Source organism: Typopeltis vanoorti, chromosome 3 (assembly GCF_054136105.1).
Source record: "Typopeltis vanoorti isolate ZY-2024b chromosome 3, IOZ_Tvanoo_1.0, whole genome shotgun sequence".
NCBI lineage: Eukaryota > Metazoa > Arthropoda > Arachnida > Uropygi > Thelyphonidae > Typopeltis > Typopeltis vanoorti.
In genome coordinates, this window is record NC_143551.1 from 70,153,814 (window position 1) to 70,165,916 (window position 12,103).

Below are 12,103 nucleotides of genomic sequence, written 5' to 3' on the forward strand. Positions count from 1 at the left end.
CTCTCGCAAATCAAGACTGCATGGTCACTTTCACCAATTGGAGGCAATGTTGTCACCTTGGTTATAGATAGCTCTTCTGATCCTATGACCAGGTCCAATACTCTAGGCACTGTGTGAGAAGAGAGCTGATCTTGGGTAGAACTATCTTTGGCAGACCATGTATTGGATACACAACCCACAGGATCTCCTGGAAGAAAACTACCATGCTCCACCATGTTGGATTCTGATTATATAGAGATTGGAATAATTATTATTTGCTTCAGAATCCAACATGATCTCCCATCACATAGGCTAGACTTGTAAATATTATTTAATGTAAACAACTTATTTTAAAATTTAATATTCATATAACTACCTTAATTTTGTCTAATATTTAATTATTTAATCAAAGATATATGTATGAATAATGAAAAGACTGTATTAAATATTAATAAGTTATTTTATTTATTGTTATGTCAATATTATAAGAATTTGTATTTGATAAATTAACTGCGTATTATTTGAAATGTAAATATTCCTTATTTATTCCTGTTTGTAAAGTTTAACGTTATGTAATAGCTCAATTTTATTATATTTTGTTTTGTTGTCATGGAAACGTATGTAAGTGAGCGAGCACATTTTGGAACACCATGTGAGGTTTATTGAAAAGAGTTTTAGAAAGAAATGACATAAGCAATTTAGGGGGAAAAACTGATATATAAGCGACGAATGCTGGAATTATTAATTAATTAATTAGGAGATTAGAGAATTATTAGAGAGGAATTGGCATTAGGTTAGAATTCGGCATTCGAAAATCGCAGTGCGATAATAGCGAGTCGGCAAGTCACTCAAGCAAACTAAATAAAGTCTACAAGTTGAGAAGCAGTTAGCTAATAAGTTTCTGAATAACAAATAAAGCAACGGAAGATAGCTGAGTGACTACTGAATGACTAGCGATATTTTAGTTGAGATTTATTTTCAGGGCCGACCTTTCAAGGACACACTGAAACGTGAAGCATACATAGTAAGAAGTAACTAGAGAATAAATAGAAGCAACAGGGTTGTGTTTAATGATAGCGGTGTTTAGAATTATAGTGCCTAAAGAATTATTTGAATGCCGGAGGAATGAACATCTGTACATATAAAACCCCAAGTTAAAGAATTATTGTGTATCGCCCTAATTCAAGAGTAATCAGTAGTGCTTCATACAAGAGCATCTGATTATATGTATTGTGCCCGTAAATTAATTCAGTTAATGCTAGAAGATTAATTTTAATGAGTGCTGTTTATTGTTAAAAGTGTTTACAGTTATAAAAAGTGTTTGTGTGTATGTTGATGAAGGAAGAAGATTAACGGTAAGATTATTCCAACTTTAATATTTCTGTTCAGAGAAGTGTGTGAATCTTAGAATTCCCTGATGTTAACAGTAACTATCGCGGAGAATTAAAAGAAGCATAAAATTAAAAGTGTTTGTTTGTTTGTGAAGAAAAATTACTGAAATTTTTATTGTATCTTGGAACTTAAGAAACTGTGAGAAGACTGTAATATAGAGGTATCAGATTTATCTTGTCAGAGTTTGTATGATTGTACTTATCGGAGAAACTGAAGAGTTTGTAATATCTTAATTACTGATTTGAAGTTAAGTGTAAAATTTATGATTTTAAAATTAAATGTTTGTTTTTGTTAATCAAAAGTTGAATTTTGCCTGAATCTCTTTTACTGCACCATTCATAAAATATTCGAACCAAAGCGGGAAAAATTAAGTAAGTTAAATATACTCGGCCAGTATAATTAATAACATCATATAAAGGAGAGATAGTTGTGAGTTGGTTTATCTTCAATTCTTGAACTAATTCAGATATAGAGTGGCACAGTCTATAAATATAAATTTTCTCTATATTTGTATTAGAAATCAACTAGCAACTTATAACTTTGTTTAAGAACATCATAGTGACTAACATGTTGGATCCAAAGTATAGATTAAGAACAAGTAGGATCCAACAACCATAACTACCATGGTGGTAAAAGGAAAAAGAAAATACTGTTTTTAGAATCTGAGGTGGCACTCAGAAATCAACCTAATTTAAATAAATACGGATGCATAAAACTACCCCAAAGTTGGGAAACAATAATTGTTAAAGGACTCACTTTACATCTTAGGTCACCTACAAACGGCCATAGAGGGTACACCACCTAGATAGGACTTTAGAGTCCTATCTAGGTGGTGTACCCTCTATGGTGTACCCACCCACATGTTTCATTTATTATTGCATTGTCTTTGTGTTACAAGTTATTTGTAATCCCTGAAGATGTCTCAGTGACTGAGACAAAATATTGGAAGCACTGAAATTAGTTTTTAATCCTTTTCTAGTGCTGTACATATTCCATTAAACCTCCAACATGATGTCCTCCCAGCACTTAAGCCTTAACACACGGACCTAATAAGTGAATGAATGATCATGATATTAATTAAAGTCACACATTTAAATAAAAGTATAGTTATATCAATCCCCCCCCCAATCCATGCACAATGTTAGGTTTACAAAAAAAAAAAAAAAAAAAAAAGGAAGAAGAAGAAAAATGGCTTCTTAGAAATGTAATTAATGCTCTGAGAGAGCAATTACTGAATAGGATGTTCATGTATGTCGATTCCATATATTGTTAGTTTGTCTTTCTTTCTCATTCTCTGCTGCATGAGAGTTTCCAGAAGGGGAACCCTGCTATTTCTGAGACCAGATAACTAGCCCCTGTTTATCCAGGTTTCAAGGTTTTGAAACCCGGATAAACAGGATTCACACCCAGGTCTTTCCAATTCTATTTTAAACACCCACTGAGCTACATATACTCTGATGGTAATTATATGTGACTTAAATATTAATTTTTAATTTAGATTTAACCAATATGAATAATCTGTTTTAACTGACTAAAAAATTAACTATTCTGGTATCAAGTATAAGCTGACATCCTATTTTTAAAATTAATACTGATTAAAAAAAAAAAAAAATCAAGTCTAACCCAAGTCATATTTACTAGAGTAATAGATGCTCAGCACAGTTGTGCAATGGAAAAAGATCCGAGAGAGAGAGAGAGAGAGAGAGAAGAGAGAGAGAGAGAGAGAGAGAGAGAGGATTCTAGAATATGAAAGTGTATAATAGTTCACATCTGCATTCCAAATAGGAAAGGAGAGAGAATCTAGATTACAAATAAAAAGAAACAGGAAGTGTATATAAGCTTCTTGTACTTAACATATTCAAAAACTGCTTCCCTAAGTTCAAATTTTTCTTTAATTTAAAATTGTCTAAACTATAAAAACTAACCCAAGTTCAGGATGACACTTTCTGAGCTCAAATATAAGAATATGGGTAAGCAAACTCATTTCCAAATAGGGCTACATTAGAACTGAATATTTTTCACTGCATATAATTTAAGCATAAAGAATTATTATGTACAAATAATACTCATTGTAGACAGTTAGTTTCTGTAGTTATTATTCATATTATTAAAATAATACAGCATCGAAGAAAACAGAACATTTTTATTCCTTGATGTACTAATCTCAATCACTGAGTAAACTGAATTAGTTTTGAAGACATGATCTAATATAATGCTGATATGTAAACCACAAAACAAATTTGTAGTAAAAATATATTTGGGAGAGATTGACTTCAATTTAGGTTTATATAGGTCAAATTTATTTGAAACTAAGTAAGAAAATAGTCTTTTTTTTTACTAAATAATTTAAGGAAATTAAATTATTTAGTATAATTTAATTATAAATTCGTCAACTAGGATATACATTAAAATAAATTTTAATATACTTCAATATTTCGGCAACGTCACGTTGCCATTTTCAAGACATTTAAGAACAAGACACGTGCACGCAGGCACAACAAACAGTAAGTGAGGAAAAGCAGGAAGCCATTATTTCTCCTAAAGTCCTGATGGTACCCACCTAGCGGGCAATGTTGATATTCTTGGGCGATTGGGCTGAAGGTCTTCTGATGTAGGTTTCCCAAATCTGAGGCAGTCTCATGCAGCCAAATTTGTTGAGGTTTGGATTGTTTCTTAGGGCCGAAGCTGATTCCATGAAAAGCCTTTCATATTTGTATTTACTACGGTGTATTATCGTGGCTTTTATCCACCGTATTCTATGGCAGGAATCCAGTGCATGGTCAGCAAGACCAGAGTGGCTGTACTGGTGAAACCGGATGTAGTCCTTGTGTTCTGAAATTGGCAGTCCTGCCTGTTTGGCCAAAGTAGGACAGCTTACAGCTGCAAGGGACCTGGTATACACCAGGTTGGTCTGTGGGGGGGGGGGGGGGGGTTTGGTCTTTAGTAGAGCGGATAAGAAATGCCAATTTTTTATATGGTCTGTAACAAGAAGTGAAGTGATGTTTTTTTAGGATTTTTGTAATTTTTTCCGAGCTGCCTCGGATATAGGGTATGGTGATGGATTTAGAGTAATCCTTGTTGTGAGGGGGGGGGGGGGGAGTTGTGGTTTACTGGTTTGGATTTATTTTAATGCATATCCTAGTTGACGTAATTTCCTTAAATGATTTAGTAAAAAATGCATAACCAATGTCTAAGTCTTTCGACGAGAAAATACAGAGTCACGTTTTAACAAACCAGAAGTTAGTATACTTAAGAAAGTTTCAACTTTGCAATTATCCCTGACCAAATTCCTAAAGTTGACATCATATGCAACATAGAAAAGGCAGTTTCATCATTACCGGAACCCACAGCTAATGATCTCAGACTAAAAAGCACTATCATTCTCTCTTCTTCAAGAGCTCCGAACAAAAATATCACTCCTCTAGAGAAAAGAGCTATGTTTAGGTTGAAGAAAAATAAAGAAATCATCATCATCTTAAAAGCCGATAAAGGAAACTCTACAGTGGTCTTAAACACCAGAGATTACAAAGAAAAGATCACAGACTTACTCTCTGATACATCTACCTACTGTGTTTTAGATTCAGACCCCACAATAAAGAATCGCAATGATACTAACAACTTGTTACGTAATATGGATAGCTGGCCAACAGACTTAAAACTAAGATTAAAGTCAATGCATCCACTAATGCCGAGACTACATGGCTCTCCCAAAGTTCACAAAAATGGAATACCGCTATGCCCTATAGTTGATGGAATTAATTCTCCCACTTATTTATTATCAAACACCTCGCAGGTCTCCTCAAGGCACACATCCGTAATTCGGATACCTACATAAGAAATTCACAACATTTCATTGAAAAATTAAGTGACATCTCGATCTCCAATACAGACCTTCTTGCAAGCCTGGATGATACATCATTATTTACAAATATTCCAGTAGATGAAGTAATCAGCATTTTGAGAAACCTCTTCCCTCAAGACATTACTTCTCTTTTCCATCATTGCTTAAAATCTAATTTCTTCCTATGGAATAAAACAATTTACCAACAATTAACAGGCCTTGCAATGGGCAGCCCTCTTTCACCCCCCTTGTGCAGATCTCTTTATGGAGAAACTTGAAAGTGAAATTTTATCTCAACTAGACCCTAAACCCACAGTGTGATGGAAATATGCGGATGACATTTTCATTGTATGGAAAAACACAGAAAAGGATCTGTTTGATGTTCTTACCTAGATCAACTCCTTCCATCACAAAATTAAATTCACCTTAGAACTTGAGAAAGAAAAACAATTACCATTTCTGGACACTTTAATTAAGAAACAAATAGATGGACACATCAGTCTATCGCAAACCAACCAACACAGGTCGACACTTGCACTTCACTTCTTCACACCATATTTCTCAGAAACTTAGCAGCATCGTACACATGCTAAAAAATAGAGCCTCTCTCATCACTACAGAAGATAAAGACCTCAGAAAATCTTATAAACAATGGTTACCCAAGAAAATTGATCCACAAGATACTTTTCTGTGACCTCCCACAACGACAGTCTGAACAAATACAGTATAATTACACTATCACAATTCCATATACAGGGACAGTTTCCAATAACATTGCTAGACTCCTCAAGCCACATGGAATACGAGCGGCTTTTAAACCTCCTAAAACCATCCACCAATTCTTAAGATCACTGAAAGACAGTCATCCTTTCTTCAAATATGCCGGAGTCTACAACATTCCCTGTTCATGCGGATTAAACTATATTGGTCAGACCTCTAGAAGTTTTGAAATCAGAAAAAAGGAACATGTAGGAGACATAAACAATATCAGAGAAGACAAATCGGGGTTAGCATTTCATTTCTCCAAGACAAACCATACCATAGAATGGGACAAAAGCTCCATGCCCTACTTCTAGCACGATTTTCACTCCCGAATCATAAAAGAAGCCATAACAGTGATCCGTTCTAAACAGAGCCTAAATAGAAACCAAGGATTAATTCTGCCTGAGATTTGGAAGACCCTCATAAGATCTTCAAGCATGCCAGAATTAAATCTTGCTGCTAATTACAGAACGTTCCTACATAACAAGCGAGATCATACACACTCCATGTGTGTGACATATGCATTCTTCTGTTTTTTGTAAAAAAATACAATTGTATTCGGTTCTTCCTTCATTAAGTTTTAGTTAACAGTTTTAGTGTTTAAGTTGTTTTACATCTATTTTTACCCTGAAGAAGCCAAACAGCTAAGTTGGCGAAACTTGTTGGTATTTTCTTACTAAGTTTCAAATAAATTTGATCTATATAAACCCAAATTGAAGTCAATCTCTCCCATAGTTCTTTTGGTCAAAAATAACTTTATTATCATTAAAAATATATTTATTCAATACTCAACTACATTTATAAACAACTATGGGTCACTTGTTCAGCATGAATTAAAAATTAAGCTACAAACCGATAATGATCACAATGGTAAATATTTAAAAAAGACTAATAGTGGAATGCGTGTGTGTGTGCTATGTTGCAACTTGATGTTTAGTGATGTTATGCTTGGTGCTAGTGTTTGTATATGTCAGATGTTTTATGAGAAAAGTCCAGACTTGGTGTAACATCATGCTTTGTTCTATTACACTGCTGCAAATATTTTAACATTTAAGACAACTCTTTAAAAGTCTGGAGTTGAAATTGTAATATACATAGATCATTTCAGTTTACTGCCACATTACTTCATGTTTGGATCCTGTTGGTAGTGCTGCTAATCTTGATTTGTGTTTTCTTTTCTTTCTTTCTTTTTTTTCCTCCCTACACTCTTAAAATGTTCTGATATGCCTGTCTGTCCACCAGAAAGTTTCTTAAGTGACAGATAGAGAAGTTTTGGAGGCCTGAGAAGAATTGAAATCCTGTTGAGTAGGAAAAAGGTAAATATAATCCTTTGTTGATAGTCAAATGTAGGGAAGAAGCACCACCCCCTCTGGAGTCTTGTTTTCCTTTTAGTGGCCAGAGGTTAGTGTCAGATTTTATTAACCAAAATTTTGTTGTAGTCACTCTTTAGTGGGATGGAATTGAGGTATTCTAGTTCCTGATTTCTTATGTCTGTACTGCTGGACATTTTTTATGCTCTGTCTCTAGGGCTCTTCTTGGTTGATTGGTAGAGCCTCTGCTACTAATGGCTCACACAAAAAGTTAAGCAAGTTTCAGCATGGTTAGTAGTTCGATGCTGTTGGCACACTCTCCCTCGATGAATCTTTGGACTCCCTGGAGATGTCACATAATAATAATAATGTCAATTTTTTGTGCTGGATGTTTACAAGATCACCTGTATTTCTGGTTTATGTCACATAGGACAGGCAGGTAGGTAAGAAGAGATACACGTCAGAACATTTTAAAGATAGATAAAAAAAAAAGGAAAACACAAATCAGGATTGGCAGCACATAACAGAATCCAAACATGAAATAATGCGAGACTCCAAGATTTGGTTCTTGTTTCCGATTTGTTTCATTTTTTCTTCAATAACATTTGTATAGTCAAGTCTACAATTTACTTGTAAAAGCTGCTCAACTTTAATTCTTTTTAAAACTTGCTTGCACACTGACTGTTCTTTTCAATGTGATATCCGTTTTTATCCTGCTTAGTAATAAGTAATGGTCACTTCCAATTTCAAATCCTCTGTACACTCTTGTATCCTGAATGAGCCTGATGATATCACTAGCAACAATGACGTAGTCAATAAGGCTTTTCTTATTTCTTGTGTCTTCTCTCCATGTGAACTTGTGCACATCTTTATGTTGACACATGGTGTTAGTAATGCTAGTCCATGTCCTGATCAGAAGTCCAGTAAATACCTACCATTATTATTAGATTTTATAATGTTCCTATATGCCTAGTAAGATTCATTTCCTACTCTGCTGTTTAGTCTCCAACAAGGACCACTTTTTCCATTTTCTTTATGTCAGCTGTCTGTTCTAATGACTCAAAAAATTCCTCCACTTCTTCCTTAGAATAACCTTCTGTGGGACCAGAAGGTTATTCTACGTAGGCACAAATAAGTTTCATTGTCCATTTCGAAGTGTGCCCACATCACTCTACTTGAAATTGCCATCCTGTTAAGAAGTTTATCTTCGTGTTTGGTGTTGAATGCTATCATCACTCTTTCCTTTCCTTGATCATTATTACCTAAATATAACATCCTATATTTATTAAGATCTTACCTATTTTTGTCTTCTTTATTTCATTACATTAATACTCTTTATATTGATGGTTCTTATCTTCAGTTCTTCTGACAGATTTATTCTTTTTCTTCTAGATGTTGAATTGGAGCTTGTTCTAGTATCTGACTTTGCACTGTTCACCCTGGTTCCCTGACGAAAACAGAGGGAACCTTGTTTAACCTGGTGACATGAAATCAGACATAAAATCTCATCATATTGTATCAACATATGCCTTTGTGGTTTAGGCTGCTAGAGAGTACAATTTGGTTGGCTAAGTTCCAAATTGCCAACGCATACTCATTCGTTTAGTAGCAAGTAACCCAGTAGATACTTACTAAGGGGTTGCACCACATGAAGTCGAGGATTGGACATTAGGTTAGAAGCCCCAGTTGATTCATCACATTCATTCCACATTTCTGTGGAAGTCTCCTCCCAGTTATTTGGCTTTGATTCTTAAGGACCCCCCCCCTTGTAAATCTATACTACATAAATACCATGGTTGTGTTAAGATTTTTTTAAAAAAAATAATAAAATCCAGAAACCTAACTGCAGAGACTAAACATGGAAAACTTTTTCAAGCCACTTAAGATGTCTACGTGGAGTGGTGGTATCAGCACCAGTGGTTCCCAAGCTGTGTGCTGTGGTGCCACTAAACATTCCAATATTTTCACTGAAATAAATGCGCCAACTGCACACTGCAACTGTTAGGTAGGCCTATGTTCTGACTTTGGGTGCCATGGAACACACTAAGGGTGCTGTGAATCAAAAATGTTTGGGAACCATTGCACTAGGCAATGAAATTCATCATCCACCTAAAGATATTCATAAACATCCATGCCCATAAATTATATATTTAATTTAATCCTTTATCCAAGTATAAGCAAACACATATAATAGGTGCAAACATTGCAGACACTTATGCATTATGGGAAGGGTCACTACCCAGACCGGTTTTGACCTTTATTGAGGTCTCTTCGGTGGGAGCAAATGCAGATTGATGTGAAGTGAAAAATGACTGGCAAGATTGTAAAGTCCAACAGACAAGCCATAACTGGTCAAATAACTTTGTTGCAGTAATTTTCATTTGTTAAACTAGTATCAAGACTACATGATAATTTTTTTTGTTGTAGCTCCATTTTTAATAGCAAAATGATTCAAATTAATAATCAATTGGTGCTACACGCAGAGCGATGAATTCTAGTTGTTCTCATATCATGTGGATGAAACAAGGATATAATAACAACAATAACATGAAGCCATGGATTCATCATGTTTGGTAATAAACAGTGCAAGGCAGTAATTGCAGATTGATCATGGTCAGTTTTCCTGGTGCTCTTTAGGTCCCCTGATGCTAACAGGGCAACAGGTGAATGGCATACCTGAACATCAGTATCAACTAAATATAGTAGATATGCACTACAATGAACTACTGAAAAGTCCTGGCCTAAATCCTATAGAAACCAATGCTATTATAAGCTCACTTTTACCAACAGCAAAAGCTCAAAACATACATGACAGCAGAAGCGAATTTCCTAGCAAATGACATCATAATCAGTACACAAAGGAAAATCATACACTGCAGAATAAAAAAGAGAGATCATGGGAAATAAGAGAAGGGAAATAATGTGAAACAGCACGAAACAAATTGTGGGAAATAAAAGAAAACTGTGGGAGACACAACAAAGGAAATGTAGGAAATAGAACACGAGAAATTGTGAAAAACATAAAAAAAAAGTAAAAGAAATCATAGAAAATAAAACGAAGGAAATTGCAGGAACCATACATGAAGCACATAAATAAAATAACAATGTGAAAAGTACAAATGCAAACAATAATGGTAGACATAAGAACTAGAAGATCATGAATTATAAAAATGAAAATCCAGAATCAACATTTAAATTTTGAAATGTTACATAAGCTTATCACTTACCTGAAATCTTTGTAATGAACTAAATGTGTGTAGAGTGTTATGTTTTATGTGGCACCCATCCACAACAGGCTTCTATAAACCTATAGTACATTTGTACAGTGGGTGGGTTTAAGGATTTTTTTTCCCCTGTTTTTATTGATTTTATTTTTTTATCAGGTCCAGAAACCCTGCTCTAGAGACCAAGCATGGAACTTTTTCAAGCTACCTCAGGTTTCCAGTAAGCAAGGCAGTGGTCTCACACCAGGCAATGAGATCCATCTCCCATCTAAAGACATTCATAAGTATCTATGTCCATGGCAAGATTAGAACCCGCAGCCTGTTGGTTAGAGAACAGATATACAAAACACTTGGCCAACCATTAAAATCAAAATTTTAGATCAAAAACTCAAAATTTCTGAATCAGAAATTTAGAATTTTTTTTTATCTTACAGATAAAAAAAAAGTCTTTCAAACACAAAACAAGCTGTTACTCAAACAAATTTCATAACTTTTACTTAAACTTCAAATTAAAGAAATACTATATATTGTGGAATATTTTTTTAATTTACAGTTGCAGAGAACATAAAAAATAAATGGCATATGAGAGAATACCCAGGAAGATGATTAACAACAAACCAAAAGGCCAAAGAAACATAGATAGACTGATGAAATGCTATGCCTGATCCGAAACAGACCACCTGGTCCAGATTCGTGAAAGGAAGAACAGTATCAATTTTATACCCTTTTTTATACAATGTTCATCACCAGTGTCTCCTTCCTCTTTATAAGATTTGACCCCTGAAAGTTCTCAGGTTATTTTTGATTTTAGCAGTACAGATCACACATATTTAGTTCATTAACACGAATTTACACTAATGTAATATTTTGAAATTTAATCGTTAATTTTGTAAAATCACCTAACTGCAATGCATCAAAATGATCACTCTATCTTGTTGATTTATCAGATAGAATCTTTGCTATCCTAGTAGATACGAGACGTAACAATTTCGATGATGAATGGTCAATTGATTAGCTTTTATCACTTTATTAATCAGGATTTAAATACAGCATCTTGCTACTAAATCAGAACCATACTCGGAAAATTCAACTGGGGGGAAACTGCCAGAGAACCTGTTTCAAAGACACCCCCCCCTCTCTCTCACACACATACACACACAATTCCAACTCAGAAGTCAATCTCTAGGCTCATTACTTTTCATTTTTATTAATCCATACTTATCTAATTCTTCCTTCAGCCCCCCCCACCCCATTGTTTGCATTTGTACTTTTCGTGTTACCATTTTTTTTAGTGTGCATTATGTATGTTTCTTGTCAATTCTTTGTGTTCTGTCATCAATGTACAATTTCCTGCCATTTCCTTTGTTCTGTTTTCCAGCCATTTTGTTCTCCTTCCAATCATTTTATCTGTTTCAAGGGAATGGAATAAGGTCAGTATTTTTTCCCTAAATTCACTATAGTGAACCATGAACTTAACAAACTATGTCTAAGGTCTTGAGGTTCACTATAGCATCTACTGTATAGACATTTGTGGCAACCATTTATCCTGCATATACTGTATACTTCCAACAGGATAACCTCTGCCATAGAGTATA

General features: G+C 34.5%; 1 protein-coding gene across 4 annotated transcripts in view; it reads right to left on the reverse strand.

Moving 5' to 3' along the window:
* Mi-2 (chromodomain-helicase-DNA-binding protein Mi-2 homolog) overlaps positions 1-12,103 on the reverse strand; it is a 692,327-nt gene that overhangs the window by 564,032 nt on the left and 116,192 nt on the right. The gene's annotated exons all lie outside the window — the stretch shown is intronic.